This window comes from Enhydra lutris, unplaced genomic scaffold (assembly GCF_002288905.1).
Source record: "Enhydra lutris kenyoni isolate GAN:26980312 unplaced genomic scaffold, ASM228890v2 scaffoldscaffold5, whole genome shotgun sequence".
Lineage (NCBI taxonomy): Eukaryota > Metazoa > Chordata > Mammalia > Carnivora > Mustelidae > Enhydra > Enhydra lutris.
Genome location: NW_019154089.1, coordinates 906,472 through 926,137, shown reverse-complemented (window position 1 = coordinate 926,137; position 19,666 = coordinate 906,472). Strand labels below are relative to the sequence as shown.

Genomic DNA, 19,666 nt, shown 5'->3' with positions numbered 1-19,666 from the left:
CTTGCTCCCTGTCCCTCCACCCTCCCCACCACTTGTGCTTCTCTCTCAAATAAATAAGTAAATAAAATCTTTGGAGAAAAAAAGAAGAAAATGGGATCATGCTGAATATATAGCTTTAGAAAAAAATTTTTTCAGTAAGGTCCATGCCCAGCGTGGAGCCTGTCGAGGAGCTTGAACACATGACTGCGAGATTGAGGCCTGATCAGGAGTTGGACAGTTAACGAACTGAGCCACCCAGGTGCCCCCTAAAAATTTTTTTTATACTTAATACCACATCATGCTTCAAAAACAGTTAAAAATTCAGGGGTGCCTGGGTGGCTCAGTGGGTTAAGCCTCTGCCTTCAGCTCAGGTCATGATCTCGGGGTCCTGGGATCGAGCCCCACATTGGGCTCTCTGCCTGCTTCCCCCTCACTCTCTGCCTGCCTTTCTGCCTACTTGTGATCTCTCTCTGTGTCAAATAAATAAGTAAAAATCTTTAAAAAAAAATACCAGTTAAAAATTCAAAAGAACTACTATATAGCTGTACCATAATTTATTTTTCTTTTGGATATTTAATTTTTTTCTTCCTATTCTGTTTTGCTGTTTTTTGTTGCAGACTTTACTCAAATGTCTGATCATTTCTGTCCATTCATTTATGTATTAGGCAATAAAAAGTCAGAAGTTCTGTGTGCACGGGCTTTGCTGTGGGGCGACTGGGTGAGTCATTTCTTGGCATCTCCTCAAATACTGATAACAGGAATACTTCTTCCATGGGGACTTCTTAGTTTTTCCAGAGGAAAATTCTTCACTGTTCTCCCTTCAGGGTAAATGCCAGGCTGCCAGGTATCTTGTCATTTGTAATTTAAAGAACAACGACAGCTTTGAAAAATATTGGTCTTTCCTGTGTCTCTGCGTTTTTTGAGGTCCTTTCTAGTGGTCTTATGTCGGAGGAGCACTTTCTGAAAGCATAGTTGCTGCTCTTCTCATTGTATGATGAATGGCCGCTGGTGCTGGGACTTTGAGCCCGTCCTGATGGGCATCATTGATTAGCATTGTTCGTTGCTGTCCGTTACGGGATCTTGGCTGCTGCTTAAGTTGAGCTCTCCCATTTGGAGCTCTGATTTGTCTTTAATAGTACAATTAACAGTTTACATTTGACTCTCGGTGTAACACACTCTGGTAGAGCAGGGCTTGCATTTCACCTGAGCAGATTTATAAGGGAAAATGTTCATGGTACAGAGTTAAGTATCATACCTTGAATTTAACGCTCATTTGTGTTTTGATGACATTAAATGGTTTGTACTAGACTGAGTCAGTGTTAGGTAATCTTTTTTACTTGGGTTGGCTTTTGTGCACACTTGGGATTCCCGATTGATTCCCACTAGGTGAAGTTGTGCTTTGCAAATGTCAGCTCCGTGTTCTTTGATCTCAGCACAGATGCTGTTTCTGTGACTTTCCCTCTTCTCCTACTGAGATTTTTTTTTTTCTATTTAGAGGGAAACGAAGATAGGTCCAAATTTTTATCCCTTTAAGATGACGGGGTGTCTTGGGAACATAGGGACACAGTAGGGCAGGAGGTGTGGCAGCTGGAGCCCCGACTGGTTTATGTTCTTTATAAGTGCCTCTGTGAGTAGCACCTGGGATTTTTTTTTTCTCCCTAGACATGAAGTGATTCCCCAGGAAGAGGGAGAGAGGTACATACCAAAACTGAAGGGGAAACATATTGAGGGAGAAGGAGAGAGGGCACATACATTTGGAAGAGTTTTGAGGGTTTCAGAGAGAGAAGAGCATAGGATAATGGAGAATAGCTGCAAGTAAATGGACCCAGAAAAGTCATGAAATATTGCGGTCTATTGTAATAGTTGTGTGTACTTTGTTCTTTTTTCTTCTCATGGATCGCTGTTCTTAAGGACAATGTCTACAGAGTTTGGTCCAGATTTTGCTAGAGTGAGAATGATCATGACTACAGGGTCTTTTTGGAGTAATCAAGACAAAATACAGTTTTGATGGGATTAGTTCAGTTCAGAGGAGCCGCCCACCCCCCATATACGAAATTACTGGAAAGCGTACTTATGATGGTTGTGTTCTACTTTTGTGACCTAAAAAGTGAATAATGAAATGGCCATTTGGGGACTGGGAGGGTCAATGAGATTGATTTCTTTCTTCTTTTAATTTTTTTTAAAGATGTTATTTATTTGACAGACTGAGATCACAAGTAGGCAGAGAGGCAGGCAGAGAGAGAGGGGGAAGCAGGCTCCCTGCTGAGCAGAGAGCCCAACACGGGGCTTGATCCCAGGACCCTGGGATCATGACCTGGGCCGAAGGCAGAGGCTTTAACCCACTGAGCCACCCAGACACCCCTTTATTTCTGTTTTAGACCAGGTTCACTAGGTTTTCCACAGCCTTCTTGGTAGAAGAGAGGAAATGCAGAAGTGGTTTGGGGTTATGTACGTGTCCCCAGAACCATGTGATTATTGCAGTGTTAGTCACCATGAGCCTTCGTGTTAGTGTAAGGGGAAAGGCTGTTCTCAGGTCAGAGTGTGATGCCCTGTTGGCCGAGAGGAGAGAAGGGAAAGAACTCGAATTTTTTCTGAGTCCCTATTAGGCCCCTGGAAAAGTGAGTCTCTAACATGAGGGACAGAATGCAGATGTGGTCAAAATAGAGACCTTCAAGCCATTCTGAATCCGTATTTTAAAGTTTCTATAATCACCTCCTTCAAGTGACCCTCTCACCTCCTACTGGGTTTAAGCCCCTATTCCTCCCCAGCTGTCTATTTACCACCTTTTCTAAAATTCACTATCCTTATGTTTGCCTTTTTTTAACCAGGTGCCCAAGGGATGCACTTGAGCCCTATTTATCTCTGTACCCCCATTACCTAGCACAGCGCCAGGCACGGTCAGCACTGTGTAACTGTGTGCTTGCTGGAATGTCACTCAGAGGGGCCCATTAGCTTACTTACCACAGGTTCCCAGAACTGGAAATTCTGTAGAGGTAGTTGAGGTTAGGCTTAGGTTTCTGCCTGATTTATGAACCATTACAAAGTCACCTGGAATACTTTCCTTTTCGGCTCTGTTTTTCTTTCTTTTTTTTTTTTTTTTAATTTATTTGACAGAGAGAGATCACAAGCAGGCAGAGAGTCATGCAGAGAGAGAGGAGGAAGCAGGCTCCCCGCTGAGCAGAAAGCCCGATGTGGGGCTCGAACCCAGGACCTGGGATCATGACCTGAGCCGAAGGCAGCGGCTTAACCCACTGAGCCACCCAGGCACCCCCATTCGGCTCTGTTTTTCTGGAGCACCTCTTCGTCTTCGGGCTGGCTTCCTCAGGGCTGCACACGGGCTGTCAGCAGTGCTCCAGGCTGTGTCCTCACTGGACTGTGTGTGTACTCGAGTTAAGGGGAAGGGAAGGTCAGGAGCGTGTTAGCTTTTAATTACCGGACTACGTCAGAACCAGTCCTATTGGCCAAGGAATGCCATTTGTGATTGATTTAGTCCTGGATACCTTCTACCAGTCTTGATGCGAAGGGGGAAAGAGTGGCCTGGGTTGGCTTAGGTTACCCTGGGCTCATCCCGGAGCTGTTACAGAAGGAAGAATGGATGGATACCTGACCGCTATTTTGAAGGGGATATGGTGGTTGTGTGGGCAAACTGCAAAGTCCACTATACTTTAATCTGGTTTTTCTAGGGAACCTTATTTTATGGTTATTTTTGTCTTCATATACAGACATAGTCACTTACAAATTTATTGATTACTGTTATAAAGAAGAATTAATAGTGAATTTGACTATGAGAGTTTTGCTTCTATTAACTTAGGGTTTGGTTGGGGATAGAAAATCCTCGAATAGATAAAGAGTTAAATATTAGTACTCCAGATGGGTAACAGTACAACGTAGCAAGAGTACTGATGCCACGTTCATCCAAAGTATGGACTTTGCATTCCCCAGTAATGCTCTTAGTCAAGTCATTGCCATGTCAGGCACTGTGGGGGTTGCAGAGATGATGGAGAGGAGGTGCTGGCTCCGTGCCTTCAAGGCCAGTCAAGAATGGTTAACAAGTCTTTGGGGGCTGGGAAGCAATGGCCTCCCTCACAGAAGCAAACCACCAAGAACAGGCGTCATTAAACACAAATATGAGGGTTCCTGGTGAGCTCTCTAGAGTCCTGGGACCTTGGATTGAGTGCCCTCTGTCCAGTGAGAACCAAGCACACAGCTCAGCTGCTTAGAGCCGTGGGTCTTTGTTGGTCACGGCAGTAGTGTTGTTTGTTAGAAGATCCCAGCATGGCCCAGCGCTGTTTTTTTGGAGAATTTCTCATGCTGGGTTAGCCCCCACTGATCTGACTCCTAATTAGTGCTGTTACACTTGGTGTCTTCTTCCTAGAGCTATGCAGTCACATTTCTGGACATTTCAGAGAATTACAAAGAGATGCTGTTCTTGTACTGGGCAGTATGCTAAGCTCCAGTATCGTGGCGATGACCCACAGGTGATTGGTCCCTGCCTTCAAGGCCTGCAGTCTAGTGAGGAGGGCAGGCAGAAGGCAGGTAAATAGATACAGAAGATACTTGTCTGTCAATTGTGGAAATGGTGAGAAAGAAACAATGGGCAGATCTGAAGGTTTACGAGAGGTTTGTAACCTTTAAGGTGTTTTATAAATGGTCTCTTGAGTTGAAATTTTTTTACTAATGATTTCCATGGATTAGATGAAAATAATTTTTTGTTATTTATCTCCTAGGTACACTCAGCAGGTCCCTGATGAACCCAGGGAACCCTCCACCGTATCCGGGCCCTGGTCCGACGGCCCCGTACCCACCTTATCCACCACAACCAATGGGACCAGGGGGCTGCCACCCAGGACCTATGGGGGGACCCTACCCACCTCCTCAGGGGTACCCCTATCAAGGATACCCACAGTATGGCTGGCAAGGCGGACCTCAGGAGCCTCCTAAAACCACAGGTACTGGGAATGGGGTGTGTATATGTGGGTGTGTGCGGGGCACAGTCCCATGTCACCAAAGGAAATTTTTGCATGTTTTCTTTGTAGAGAAGGAACTCAGCCCTTTGTGTGCCATGGTTGATGTTCTCAAGGCTTGGTGACTGCTTAGGGTGGTTTCTAATTCTTGAGAAGGACTTCTTTCTTGGGAGGCCTGAGTCAGTTCTGCCTACTTTCTCTATGTCTCTTATCACTCTGGGCCTGATGACTTCCTGGTCGACGTGTTTCACGAGGGGACCTTCTGGAGTACTGGTGGGGAAGGTACCAGGTGGGTCCTTGCTCTGGCAGCCGGTTTTGTTTTTTTTTAGATTTGGCCGGTCGAGGTTATTTTCTCTCTCTGTTTGTTGACCCGCAAGTCATCCTCTTGCCCCAGCTGTTGGGTTGATTTTCTTTACTTCCGTGTTTTTGTAATTCTCTTGAACCTGTGAGCTGAGTTTTCAGCAGGCCTGTGAGTTGTCCCTGTGTCCTAGAACAGTGCTACTCAAAGTTGCCTGTGCAGACAAGTGCCAGTCTGGGGACAGCTGTGAGAAGTAGTGAGTGCGAGTAACCAGTGAAGAACTTTGAGAGCAATTGGACATGGCTGCGACATTAGGGCAGGTGATTGGTATTTTGCAAAAAGTATCAGTAGAAAGGAAATGTCTTGAGAAGCACTGTGCTGGGTGTCTGGGTGACTTTTAGGACTGTTCTATGACCTTTTGGTTTGCAGAATAATTGCCGTGTTACTGTACCTTCAAGTTTTTAAAAATGCTAATTCTTCCCGAGTGCTTGTTGTGTGCCGAGTGGACTCCTGAGAGCTTTATTTACATTAACATTTAATCCTTGCAACAGTCCTGTGAGGTTATTCCCATTTTATGGGAAGTCATGAAGTCATAGAGGGGACTAATGATGTGCTCCAGATCACCCTGCTAAAAGGGGCAGATTCCCGATGGGAATCCTGAGGGTTTGGGTCGGAATATGTACCTATCACCTTTTTCTCCGGGTGAGTTTAGATTTTATCTATGACTTCAGGTCCATCTCTAGCTGAAGTGCAAGTGTGTAGTCCATTCTGTTAGCAGCCCCCTATATGGTAACTGTTGCTGTTTCAGGGGTGGGAAAGTCTTCTGAGCTGCTGTTCGTCAGTGTCTGGTAATCAGTAAGGACTTAATAAAGGTGTGTTGAATGGATAGGTACCTGGGTGGATGGCTGATCTAAGCAGAACCCTAGGCTGTTTATGGTTCCAAGTTAATTTTTTTGTACTACAGAAATTGTAGGAAAAAATTGCTTTGTTTTTCTTGGGAAACCAGTTTTTTGGAAACCCTGGGATTGGAGGTACCAGGTGCTTATGACAATGGGGCCTCCCTGGGAGTATACTTGCAGTATGTCAAGGGACTCCTAGGATGATAGTTATTAATAATAACTATAGCAACTAGTATTTCTTGAGGCTGGTGCCTGCTGTTAGCCTCATGTGACCTTCCCAAGAGCCCTGTAGCTTTAGTCCTATGTCACAGAGGTGGAACCCGGGGCTTGGAGAGGTGGTATGTCAGTTATCCATCCTATAGCATAGCACCCCAAAACTCCGTGGCTTAAAACAACAATGATTTATTCTCCTGACTCTCTGAGTTGGATTTATGGGATCTCTCCTGCGGTCACTTAATTCGGCTTGGCTTAATTCAGCTTGGCTGGGGCTGGCATGACCCAAGATGTTCTCATTCACATGAGTGGGGTCCTGGTTTCCGCCATGCGGCCTCTCTCTACCTGTTGTTTGTGATCTAGCCTGGCGTATCTACAGGGCAGCTAATTTCCAAGAGGATGAGAGTGAAAGTTTGCCAGCCATTTCCTGGGTAGACCCAGAACTGGCCCAGCATTGCTTACCCATATTCTCTCATTCAAAGCAAGTCATAAGGGTGGCTGGATTCAATGGGAGGGGAACTAGACCTCGTTGACACCCCCCACCTTTTTTAGTAACAACTTTTTTAAGAGATGATTCACATACCATATACTTAACCTGTGTCATGTGTACGATCTAGTAGTTCTTAGTATAGTCAGAGTTGTACGAGCATCATCACTGTAATTCCACAACATTTCATCACCCCAAAAGATACCCATATCCTTTAGCGGTAGCTCCCATTTCCTTAACCCTCCCCCTCCATTAAACTGTTTTATCTCTGTAGATCTGCTTGTTCTGGACATTTCTTATACATGGAATCCTACAACACCCAGTGCTCGTCACTAGATGCCACAGCCCTTATGTGGGCCTTTTAAGATGAGCTTCTTCCACTTAGTATAACGTGTTCAAGGTTCATCTGTACTGTAAGCATCTGTCAGTCCTCCATTTCTTTGTGTCGCCAGATAATATTCCATTTTAAGGATACACCACGTTTTCTTTATCCATTCGTTAGTTGACGGACACTGCGCTTGGCTGTTAGGATTGGGAAGTGGCGGCTATGACGACCGTTTGTGCAAAGTAAGCTCCGTGTCCGGAGGAGAAGTGTGGGGATGCGGAGCCGGAGCAGTCGTCAGCCACCATCTCGGCAGATGCTTCACCACATGGCACTCTGCTGCTGACAGTTCATGTCATCCCCAGCCCTCCCCGTGGACCAGCTCTGTCCACCCCCTTCCGAGACCCCCAACTGTCTCCTCAGTCACCACATCCACTTCAAGCCCAGGGTGTCATCGTCGGCATCTAGACGCGTGTAGGGCCTCTTCCCTGCCATGCCACTTCCTTCCCTCCACACCCCTCATTCCCAGTTGGCCCAACCTGCACACCTCGGGGTGACACGGAATGTCACTCCTGTGAAGCTTGCTCTGTGTGTCCCACCGCTGGTAGGTGTTACCAGTGCCCCATGCTCCAGCCACACCCCTGGACAAGCTGCTTTCCGAGCATACCCCAACCCCTGAACTCAGCTCATTTTTGTGTTCTGTCTCGTCTGTGTCTGAATTCAGCCAGCCTCCCTGATGCTGTCCTAGTGTAGACTCTGACCACTGGTGGTTAGTCAAGACTCTTCAGGCTGTGAGTGATAGGCTGAAGTCTCAGCCCTAAGTATTAACCAACAGCAGAGGGTCATCAGAGACCCGAGTGAAGGCTCCAAAATGATGGATGGTGACCAAAACGGATAAAAAAGGGACTCTGAGGAGACAGAGACAATGCAAGGAGCACAACCCTGCTAGAAGAAAAGGGGGGAATATACCTCTAATCACTTAGATATGTGAGAAGATAGATCCTAATGAAGTAAGACTAGGGATGCTGTATGAAAAGGAAACCCTGGAAGGCTCAGAATAGCACTTCACACCCAATTGGTCCACGAAGCCATGGGGCTGTGTAGCCAGGATTCAAGGGGAAGGAGACTTCCCTGCTTGGTTGGGTAGAGGCAGAGCCACACTGCAGCATGGTGTGTTTGGGGGTGGGGGCATCTTCCGTCTCCGTGGTGATGGGTGGACTCCTGTCCGGTGAGGCAGTCTCAACTGCCACAGCTGCTTCTAGGTTCTCCTGACTATGCCACAGTTACAGAATGGTTTAAAGGGAAAAATTAAACACAGCAGTATCTCCAGTCTTATATTAGGAAATCTGCTTATTGAAGAAAGGTTCTGTGAGTTGGTTAGAAAGTAGTGAAAGAGAGTTTTAAATATTCAGTCACCAAAATAAAATGACAGCCCCTCAGCTACCTCACAGCAGCAGCAGCAGCGGAAGTCCTCAGAGGATCACCCAGATTAATCGCCCTTCCAGGCTCCTGGCAGACCTCCCTTGCTGGCCCTTTCTGCTTCGCCCAGATGTGGCCTCAGAATGCTCCTTACCCCCAGTGCCCTGGGCAGCCTCTGTGAATAGGTTTGAGTTGCTGGATGAGATGAAGGCATTTGCCATCCCTTGCAAGGCTCACCCCCTCTTTTTAGAGAAACTCAAACTGAAGCTCAGAGAGGTTTAGTTACTGGCCCTGGGTCAGTGAGTTTGACCTTGGATGTAAGTCCCGATTCCAAGCTAAATATTTTTCTTTATTTTGTCCTAGTGCTGTGGTCAAGCAGGTTCTACAGCCCCTCTCAAACACCGCCTCAGGGCAGTACCTTCTTCGCAGCCCATTCCCATCTCCCCGCTGCCACCACCCCCCCCCCCATCCGCCACAAAACAAACACAACACGTGGTAGCTCAGAGCAGGATATCCGCTTCCTAGTAGCAGATATGGAATATGATTAATCTGGATTCAAATCCCTTATTAACACCAGGACTGGGCAGGTTACCTAACCACCCTGATCTTTGCATGCCTGCCTCCCCTTGGAAACCTCACAGTGGTTTTTGTCTTTGTCTCTTGCATCTCTGCCTCACCCAGAGCCGTGCTGCCACATCGTATGTGCTCAGGAAATATGCGGTGGATGTGTGGAAATAGCACCGTTTTGAAAGGTGGTTGTGAATTTGTGTGAGTTGTCCAGGTCCTTTGACCTTGGAGCCCCTTCCCGTGCTATTCACCTTGGAAGTCCAGATGTCAGGGCTTTGTACATGTTCTTCTGGGTTAGGACTGTCATATCTGGCAAGGTATTGATTTAAAATGAAATAGATTTGGAGACCTAGGTGGCTTAGTCTGTTAGGCTTTTGCCTCGGGCTCAGGTCATGATCCCAAGGTCCTGGGATCGAATCCTGCATTAGGCTCCCTGCTCTGCACAGAGTCTGCTTCTCCCTCTGCCCCTCCCCTCCACTCATGCTCTCTTTCACTCTCTCTTTCTCAGGTAAATAGAATCTTTTTTAAAAAAATGAATATATTCTATTTTAGCAGAGTCCTTGGGATGTCCCCATGGAGTTCAAAAGCCCAATTGGCCTTTGAACCGGGTTTCTAGGCCTGTCAATCAGGAATGAAAAATGACCTTATTATGGTTCTTTGTAACTTAAAGATGCAGAGGGGGAGTGCCTGTTCCTGGAGTGCCCTACTGGGTCATTGGCCAACCAACCAGACACTCAGCGTCACCTCTCCTTTAGTCCAAGGTCAGCAGCTGGGGGCAGGGTGGTGATAGAATGGCATTATTTCTCTTTCTGGATGCTCTTCTTGGTGTCTGCCACTGCTGTCATCAGTCGTCATGAGGACGGAAGAGGAAGGAATTTAACGGTCTGGCATCTCTGGCTGATTGGCTTGGGGTGTGGAATTACAGTGTGGCTTGTTTGAGCTTTTTATGCTTTTTTTTCATCAGAAACTCCTATCGGGCCCTTTCATTGCCCTGGGAAGCCTTTCCAGCAGAGATAAAGTCCAGCTCAGAACCTTTCTTGCCAGGTATCAGATGACAGTGTCCCAGCAAGGACGCTGCATGGTGCCACAGAAAGCCACACTGCTTAGGAATCTGGGTGGAGTTTCTCTGCTTCCCTGGGCTTCCATTCCCTTCTCTGTAAAATAGGGATTATGGGGCTGTGATGAGGAATAAAGTAATTGTCCTTATACAGTTAATGGCACATGAGGAAGTTGGTACTCTCCTTCAGCCCACATAAATTTCTGAATTTTTGCTTGTGGGTGGATAGGGCCCGTGAAGACAGGAAGTCCTCAGGGGCCAGTTGCTGAGTGTCCTGCCCCATCTTCCCACAAGCCTGAGGCAACTGGGGCAGCTCCTAAGTCCTCTGCAGTCAAGGCCGCAGACCTGGTCTCCCTCCTCTTGCTTCTGCCCCTGCTGTCTGTTTTCTGCCCAGACCCCGTGAGAGCTTCCCAGGTCACTGACAGTAAAAGCCAGAGTCCTTCCAGGGGCTAGCAAGGCCCGCTCAGAGCCCGCGCCATTCTGCACGCTCTGACCCCCCTCTCGGGCTGCCCTCCAGGGCCTTTGCTTTTTCTCAGAAATCTACACACTTTGTGGCCTCTTTTGGTCCATACTTAACAGTCACCTAGTTGGAGAGCCTTCCAGCCGCTTCCCCTCGCCCTCTGCCTAAATGTGCCACCCCAGCTGGGCCTTCTCTGTCCCTGCCCTTCTCATCTCCCTTCCCACGTCATACTCTTTTGTGTTCCCTGGCTGCCTTTCTCCTCCTGCAGGGATAGAAGCTCCTTGATGGCAGGAGCCTGTGTATGTTAGGTTCACTACTCAGTTCCTACTGTTTGTCGAATGGTCGAGCGTCCCCTTCCCGCATGATATGGTCTCCTTGCACAGGTGTCTCGTGAGTCATTCTGCTTCAGGCTTCACCTCAGGTTCTCGTTCCTCCTGTACATCGAATCCTGGGAGAGGCCCTAGGAGGTGCTGCTGGCTGAGTTTCTGCGGGGCGCCAGGTCTGATGCTAAACACGGCATCTCCTCCACCATTTCATTGGCATGGCAGCTCTGTGAGGTGGGTCCTGTTAAGGGAGAGAGTTTGCCCAGGTCCGAGCTAATAAGTGCTGGAGCAGGCGCTCTAATCCTGGCTCCGACTTGAGAGCCTCTCTCCGCTTCACTGGGCCCCCTCCAGGACAGGTGGCCGGTGGCCGTGGCCTCTGCTCCCTTGCTGCCTTCGAACCTGGCTGAGGTCCACCCTTGGCATACTTGATGCCTCTTTGGTTCTTCTTCCTTCTTGGCCTCCTGCTTCACCCTGGTCTCCTGCATCTTCAGGGGTCTGCAGAATACTCCTTTATTGTCTTAGCCTCAGTTTCTCTTTGTTCAGTCTTCTTAACCTTTGTCCTTCCTCTTGCATCTCTTAGCCCATATCCCTGGTCATTCATTTGAATCTTCTGATACCCAGATGGCGTTTACGTGGAATTCTGTGCAATGCCCCTAGGTTTCAACATGGGACTGGGCCAGCATCTTGAAGACTTCAGCCAGGCCTGTCAGAATTGAGAAGCTTGTGGTTTCTGACACAACAAGTGGGTTTAGTCCTGTATACTCTTTGCTCTGAGGAGGGGGCAGATCCAGTGGCTAGAAGATGGAGGGCTCTAGAGAGGGAGGAGGAGAAAGATGAATAAGGAAGGGGTAGGAGGTAGAGGCAGTATGGTCCCCAGACCCAGCACTGTAGCTGCTAATTAGAGATGAAGAAGAGTTTAGAGAGAGGCAGGAGAGAGGACAGGTGAGATTCTGGAATAAGCTTTTTTTAAGCTGTTCCACTCTGGGCTTGGATTTGCAGAAAAGACCATTTGCACTACTTTTCCCTCCCTCACTGTCTTCATCTGCCTGGGTTCAGAGCAGAGTATTCCCTGTGTCACAGGGGCTTGGAGCTCTGTCACTCCTGGCTGGCCATCAGTGGTGCAAATGGTCAGACCTGAGAGATGGAGCTTTGAGTCATTCTTGCCTCCACCTAGTGCTGGCCCTCACTTTTTCTCTGGCCCCTAAACATAGTAACAACTCACGCAGAATTTTTTTTTTAATACTGCGCATAGTCCACATACACCATCATCTGAAATCACTTCTGCGTTTTTATTTGCTAGGCAATTCTTGCTAACGTGCACGTGTCATTTGTACCCGGCTGCCATCATAGCGTAGAGTCGTGGTGTTGTATTGTGTCCTCTCTCCCTTATTTTGTCAAGAAGCAGCTTGCCTGTAGGGCACGGTTTCCTTGGGTAGTTTTTTTAAAAAGATTTTATTTTTTTATTTTTTAGAGAGTGGAAAAGAGATAGAAAGAAGGTGGGGAGGCACAGAGGCGGAGAGAGAATCTTAAGCAGGCTCCACACGCAGTGTAGAGCCTGATGCAAGGCTTGATCTCACAACCCTAAGATTGTGACCCTTGCCAAATCAAGAGTTGGACGATTAACTGACTGAGCCACCCAGGTGCCTTTTAAAGATTTTGTTTTTTAAGTAATCTCAGAACCTTGAGATCAAGTGTCACATGCTCCACCCACCGAGCCAGCCAACACCACCCCACCCCACCCCGGATAATTAATTTTATTGTGAGGGGTGGTGGGGCGATCTCATGCCTTGTGGGATGCTTAGCAGTCACCCTCAGCTTTATTCACTAAATGCCGGTAGTATCTGCTCAGTATGGCAACCAGAATGGTTCCGGACATTACCAGATTTCCTCAGGGCACAAATCACCTGCCTTTGAGAGCCACTGAGATGGAGTCTGCATAATGAAAAATTAAGTTGCCTGTTGCTTTTGAGTGCAGTGGCGGAAAAGGACTTCTTAATCCGCTTCATCAGCAGCTGAAAAATACATGACTTTTTCTGGTGGCTGCCCAAGAAGAAGGCTCTGGAAACTTGGAACTACGTAGAACTCGCTCTCGACCTGTGACTGGACAGCCTTTGTTTCTGAGCCTCTTTTCAGTCTGGGGCTGGAGAACCTGGGTATTTGATAGCCATCCCGATATGAGAACCAGCAGAAGCCCACCTGGCTGGCTCAGACAGGGAGCAGGGTTGTGGGTTCGAGGCCCACTTTGGGTGTAGAGATTACTTAAGAATAAAATTTTTAAAAAGAGAAAGAACAAGAAGAGTTTTGAGTTCAGTGGTCCAAGTTTTAAAATATTGAATTGGGATGCCCGGATGGTTCAGTCATTAAGCGTCTGCCTTCGGCTCAGGTCATGATCCCAGGGTCCTGGGATGGAGCCCTGCATCTGGCTCCCAGCTCAGCAGGAAGCCTGCTTCTTCCCTGTCCTACTCCTCCTGCTTGTGTGTTCCCTCTCCGGCTGTCTGTCAGCTGTCTCTCTCTCTCTCTCTCTCTCTCTCTCAAATAAATAAATAAATAGAATCTTAAAAAGTAAAATAAAATATTTAATATTAACTGTTATTACTAAATAATAAAAACTAGCTAAATAATAGAGCTAATACTTAAGTGGTCACTGTGTGTCAGGCACTTTAATATATTAATTCATTTAGTCATTCACTCATTTAGGAACAGCCCTCTAAGGTAGGTCTTTTATTATCCCTATCATATAGATAAAACCTCTGAAGCACAGAAAAGGCTAACTTTTATTTGTGGTCACCCAGCTAGGAATGGGCAGAGCTGGGATTCAAAACAGATCCAACCCAGAAGCCCCTCAGTGCCTCCCATTTACTGGACACCGCGTGAGCTGCCTGACACGGGGCTGAGCTTTCTGGACAAGGCTTCAGTCCTTGCGGTCGTCCTTCAGGCTAAGTGGTACTTTCCTAGATTTTACAGATGTGGAACCAGGGACTTAGAGAAGTTACGATGTCTTGCCCCTGGGCTCCCAGGCATCTGGCCCGGGGCTGGACATGCTTCCCTGTGTCATCTGGCCTCCCACGAATGAGTAAAAAAACTTCTTTCTACCTTCATCTTCCTTTTTCCCTCGTGTCAGGTACTAAGTAAATGTTACCATTTCTAATTAGATCTTTTTCTTCAGATGCTTCGTCTACACTATCTAATTTAATCCATACAGCAGTCTGGGTGGTTTCTCAGATGAGACTGAGATTCGGAGAAAGGAAGTAACGTGCCTAAGGTCAGAAAGTAACTCACTGAGCCATAAACTGAACCCAGGTCTGTCTGATTGGCCTTGAGTGAATATACTGGGGTCTTGGTACCAGCTTTGACTCTCATTCCACACACTTGTGACTTTAGTCTTTAACTTGACAGATCTACTCAGCAGTGCCCGCTGCTTTGATGAAGTCCCTCTAGCAGCCGCTATAGGTGTCATGGACCTGGGCATCGTGTGAAAACTTTTTCTTTTATGATTTTATTTATTTATTTGACAGACACTGCGAGAGAGGGAACACAAGCAGGGGGAGTGGGAGAGGGAGAAGCAGGCTTCCTGCCGAGCAGGGAGCCCGACTCGGGGCTTGATCCCAGGATCCTGGGATCATGACCTGAGCTGAAGGCAGACACTTAACAACTGAGGCAACCAGGTGCCCCATGTGAAAACATTCTGCTCACAGGCTGGGGGACCATAGGCTCCCAAAGATGGCCTCGAATTTTTCCATTTTCTTGGATATCGAGATACATTCTGGTTTGGTCAAATACTTTATGAAAAACACGTGTTTTGCCTTTTCAGCAGCCTTGGCCTGCCCAGCACTCAGGGGTAATGGAGTAAAAAGGCAGCTGCTCTTTACAAATTCAGTTGACTGAGCCTGCTGGTGGGGTGTGCTCAGTGTCTGCTGACTGGGAGTGGGTGGCTTGGCCAGACCTGGCTGGCCCAGGGGAACAGAAGGTGTTGGGAGTCTCACTAGCTCCCAGACTAGCTGGCTTCGTTTTTCTTACCCCCTTCCACCCTGGTGTGGCCTGGGTTTTCTGCTCCAAGACTCCTTTTACCTGGTCTTGAAACATGACTTGTACATTCACATCACCTCTCGCAGAAGCTTTTTAAAGTTATATTAACGTAAACGATAAGGAAATTGGTTTGGTGGGTATAAGAGGGAAAACTGCTTAGGGTAAAAGGCATGTAGGGAAATTAGAAGGTTTAGGTGGGACTGTGTAGGTCAGTGTCTAGGACTGGAGCCAAGACCGTGGTGTTGGGACCTCCAGTGAGAGTGGGGTCACCTAGAGTGACAAGGGACTTTCCCTAGAACATACCCTTCCAGGTAGGAATGAGGCATTTGCTGCACTGAAGGGGCCGGCTCCACAGCTCTGACCATACCACCGCCTGCCCCCGCCGCTGAGGTGGCACAGGGCCTGCGGATACCTGGTGCCTGCTTCCCAGTGGTCAGCGTGGTTAGCCACAGGGGGGATGAATCTATATTCTGCTTATAGTGTGGTTCCCCAGGGTTGTCCTAAAAGGCAGGACATGACATGGGGTGATTTAAACATGCTCACCGTGAAGATGAGGCTCGGTGTCCACATCTGCGGTTGAGGGCTTATCCCAGCAGCTGCTACACCGGGCCAGTGACCCCAACCAGCACGACTGGGGGCCAGGAGAATGGCTCTTCCCACACCATGACTTAGGGCACCTTGCCACACCCCAGGCTGCTGCTTCTCAGCCACACCCCGGTTTTCTCACAGAGAAACGTGGCCTTGGTTTTAAAATAACTTCTTAAATTACAGAGATAGCTCTTCCTTATAGAAAGTAGATAATACCTGCAGTTTTGCTCCCCAGAGATAGTAGTTAACTGTTTGGTATGAATCTTTTGCCCTGTGTTTAGTTTTTTTTTATGAGGCAGGCCTTGCTGAAATTCAGCTAGTGTGTTAGTCTCTGTTCAGGGAATACATTAGCAGCTACCTTAATGCTGCATAAAAGTATTGTTGGGTAGCTGTTTTGTGTGTGTGTGTGTGTGTGTGTGTGTGTGTGTTTAAGATTTTATGTATTTATTTGTCAGAGAGCACAAGCAGGGGGAGCGGTGGGCAGAGGAAGAAGCAGGCTCCCCGCTGATCAGGGAGCCCATTGTGGGGCTCGATCCAAGGACCCTAAGATCATGACCAGGAACCAAAATCAAGAGTCAGACACTCAACTGCCTGAGCCACACAGGCCTCTGAGGGCTCCATTTTAGATATCAGTCCCTCACTGCGGACTTCATGCAGGAGTGTCTGATTCTACCCCCACCCCCACACAAAGTTTTATTGTTTTGAGAGACCTCAGTACAGTGTAAAACTCTAGAATATAGGTTGCTTTTCCTTTTTGCCTTTTATTCATAGAATAGCAGCAACAATAGTAGCTACAGCCTTTTGCCTGTTTACAGCACTGTTCTCAAGGAGGTCATCGTATAATCTTCCTAACAGTCCCAAGCGGTGGGTTATTTTATTGTCTGCAGTGTTGAGGTGAGGAAATGGAGCCCCAGAGAGGTTAAGGGAGTTGCCTCTTCCTTAGATGGATGGTGCCCGATGCAGCAGGCTTCACCCCGTGTTGTGGTGCGCCTGTGTTCGGAGGAGCTGGGCCTTGTGGAGCACAGGAGTGGAGGGCCCTGCTCCTGCCCTGTGAGCTGAGCCAGCAGTTTGCTGGGGGCCAAGTGACCCGCAGAGGCAGACCAGTGAGTGGACCCTGGCAGTATGTGTGGCCTGCCCAGGTCTTCTGTGCCAGACTTACCTGGCTCCCCTCATCCAGGAAGCAGTGACTTTCCTGTCGACTCCTACAGGAAGCCTTCCCGGCTTGCGGCAGGACGCTCCCGGCTGCTCGCTGTCAGGCTGCAGCTCTTCTGGTTTTGAGAGGCTGGCACTGCTCCCCGAGTCTTCCCACTGCTGGACTCAGTGGCTTTTTCATCGTTTGCTCAAAGGTGACTTGTATGTCCAGGCTGAGATCCTGATTGGAAAGGTGGCACCCTTTCTAGAGATGCCCTTGGAATGTAAAGGCTTTCTGGAGCTGAAGAAGGAAACAGAGCCCTCTGCCCACCAGACCCCCGCCCTGCCCGCCTGCGCTGGAGCACCCGCTGTCCTTCTAGGGATGTCCCCAGATATGTGTGTGTGGCGCAGAGAGCTTTCTCCTTGGGGTCCCAAGCATCTGACCCTTTTCCCAGGGACACACCTGATTAAAGGCCATAAATTGGGAGTGGCCTGGGAAAGATTTCACTTTCCTTAGGGAAGAATTGCCATTAGACTTTTTTTTGCAGTGTTTTGGTTCCCTCTGAGCTTTTCCATTTACCCTTGAAATGACTCTCTTTGGTGGTCTGCGATTCTTATAGCCTGATGGATTTTAGAGACAGTACGAGATTGTATTTGAGTTCTTAATGGGGAAAATGGATTTTTGCTTTTGGGTGGGGTGTGTATCACGGGTAGTTTTATGAAGCTTCACCCCCCCCACAAAACTCGTCCAGTTTCCCCGGGCAGCCACGGGTAACCACGGACTGCTAAGGGCTGTGGGCAAGATGCCCTGTGCCTATAGATCTAAAGGAAAGGTTCCCAAGAGGCCTGTCTGGAGAAGCTGTCTTCTGTGGGGTCCACTCTCCCTGGGTTAGCCAGCCTCTGGACCCTGAGCTCCCTCTACTCCCTTGACTCCCCAGGTCTCCTCCTGGTCAGCCTGATCCCCTTTGGGGTAAAGTGCCCGATTCCCATACCAAGGACTGTTATCAGCCACTGCAGGAAAGTTGAGGCTAAGCAAGGGCTCGTGAAGGGTTTGAGCTGACAGGAGGAGGAGTGACTCCCTTCCTTAAGAGCTTAAAACTGATAGGGCCTTCATATTTTTTCTTAGTAATGCTCTGCTGTTGCTTCAGAGAACAGCCAGCTAACTCTCTACCTGCAGCTCGCATGGGGCCTGCCAAGGAGAGGTAGATGCCTCTCCTAGCCCATTTCTGAGTCCCTTGTTTATTCTTCAGACAGACTCTCGTACCAAGTGAAAACTGCCCTCGGAACCTCCCTACCAGCTTTATATTAGGCCTGTGTTGCTTCCGGGGCTCAACAGTTAGGGAGTTCTGCCTTCTGATCTTCTGATCTCTTGTCTTGGGAGGACTAACAGCAGCTCACATATACTGAGTACTTGCTGTATACCAGGCTGCGGCCTGTGTGGATTAACTCATTAAGTCCCTGAAGAACCTGGTGAGGGCATGGGTGCTGTTAGGATCCCTATTTTGTAGGTGAGGAGCCTGAGCCTGGGAGAGGTGGCCACACCCTCTCGGTGTGGACCCCAGGATATCCAAGTCTAGAGCCCCCTCTCCTCCTCTCTTCTGGGTCCCTTGGCCAGCTACTAGGCCCAGGAGCAGTGTCTTGGTGCTGCTTCTGCTTTGATCTGGGGAAGGGGCTCCTGTCGATGATGGTGGCGGAGCTGCAAGAGGGTTGAGAGTGCTGGACTTTCCGAGGGAGCTGAGATGCTCCTGTACCCCACACTTGGTGGTGCGGTGAATAAACATACAAGATGGGGAGCAGAAGCCTTCTGTCATTCCCCACATGTTGGTGGCTCCCCACGTGGCCACTCCATTTCCAAGGCTAATAAGCGCACTTAGTTTCCCACTTCAGGGTTTTCATTGCAAGGATTAGCCGCCTTTTCTGGAAATGGAAATGGAAATTTTCTGGCAGTGGAAAGGTGGTTGGTCATGTTAGAGACTTTTTTTGATTGGGCTTCAGTAGCAAGCTAGCTAGAACTCACCCATTGACCACAGAAGGAAGCTGGTTTCCTAGACTCCAGCCCTGTCTCCAGGCTGACAGAGTCATAGTCACAACCCTACAGACCAGGCCACCCCTCCATCTCCCTTTCTCCACTGGGGACGTCTCTGGCCTCACATTCACTAACTATCATATCAGTGGGTGAGGACCCCTTACCCTCAGTGAGGTTCAGTGATGGCATGTGGCAGGGTTACAGAGCAGAGGGGATGGTCGCAGATGACTAAGTCACACTTCTTTCCAGATCTATAAGCATGGTCATGGTTGCTCTGAGCTGGTGGGCAGGGAACTAGGAAGAGTGGACTGTCCTTACCAGTGAGCTCTGCCTTGAATTACCTCCGCACATTGATTGAGCATGGTCATCTGTTCCATCCCTGACCTCAGACCTCACCTTGTCCTCACCAGGGCTCTAACCTGAGGTGCAGTCAGGTGAAAACACAGCTCTTTTACTTTTGCACAATTAAGCCTCACTGTGGAAGGAGGAACAGCCGAGGGTGCTTTGTATAAATAGATCGGCTAGGACTGTTAATGAGTAACATAGAAATCTCGTACATGTAGAAGCCAGTTATGGTCTGTATACCTAAGATAAAAACATACTTTGTGTTCAGTAAAAACGATATGGCAGTGTTTACCTTGTTACAAAATGCAGCCGGTCCTATTTGAATGAGACTCCTGAGGCCGCCTCTCAGTGTGAGTCAGAGCGGCCTGGCCGATAACAGCACAGCCTGTGCCTGTCTGTGCCTTGGCTTTAATTGGTGGGACCCAACAGCCACCTCCTTGACGATCTCTGCCCTTTTGGGCAAGTTCCAAAGAGCCAGCTTCCCTCAGAGTATCCTACCTCTCCATTTTTTTCTGTAACCCAGTGCCTGAAAACCAGGAAAATAATAATTTTTCTGATTTCT

The 19,666-nt window shown here is 48.3% G+C and overlaps 1 long non-coding RNA gene across 1 annotated transcript in view; it reads left to right on the top strand.

Annotated features, from left to right (window-relative positions):
- Positions 1–19,666, top strand: part of LOC111140911 — a 60,081-nt gene that overhangs the window by 13,768 nt on the left and 26,647 nt on the right. Inside the window, exon 2 of the long non-coding RNA XR_002640174.1 lies at positions 4,707–4,928. This is a non-coding gene — a long non-coding RNA (uncharacterized LOC111140911). The remainder of the gene's footprint in view (positions 1–4,706; positions 4,929–19,666) is intronic.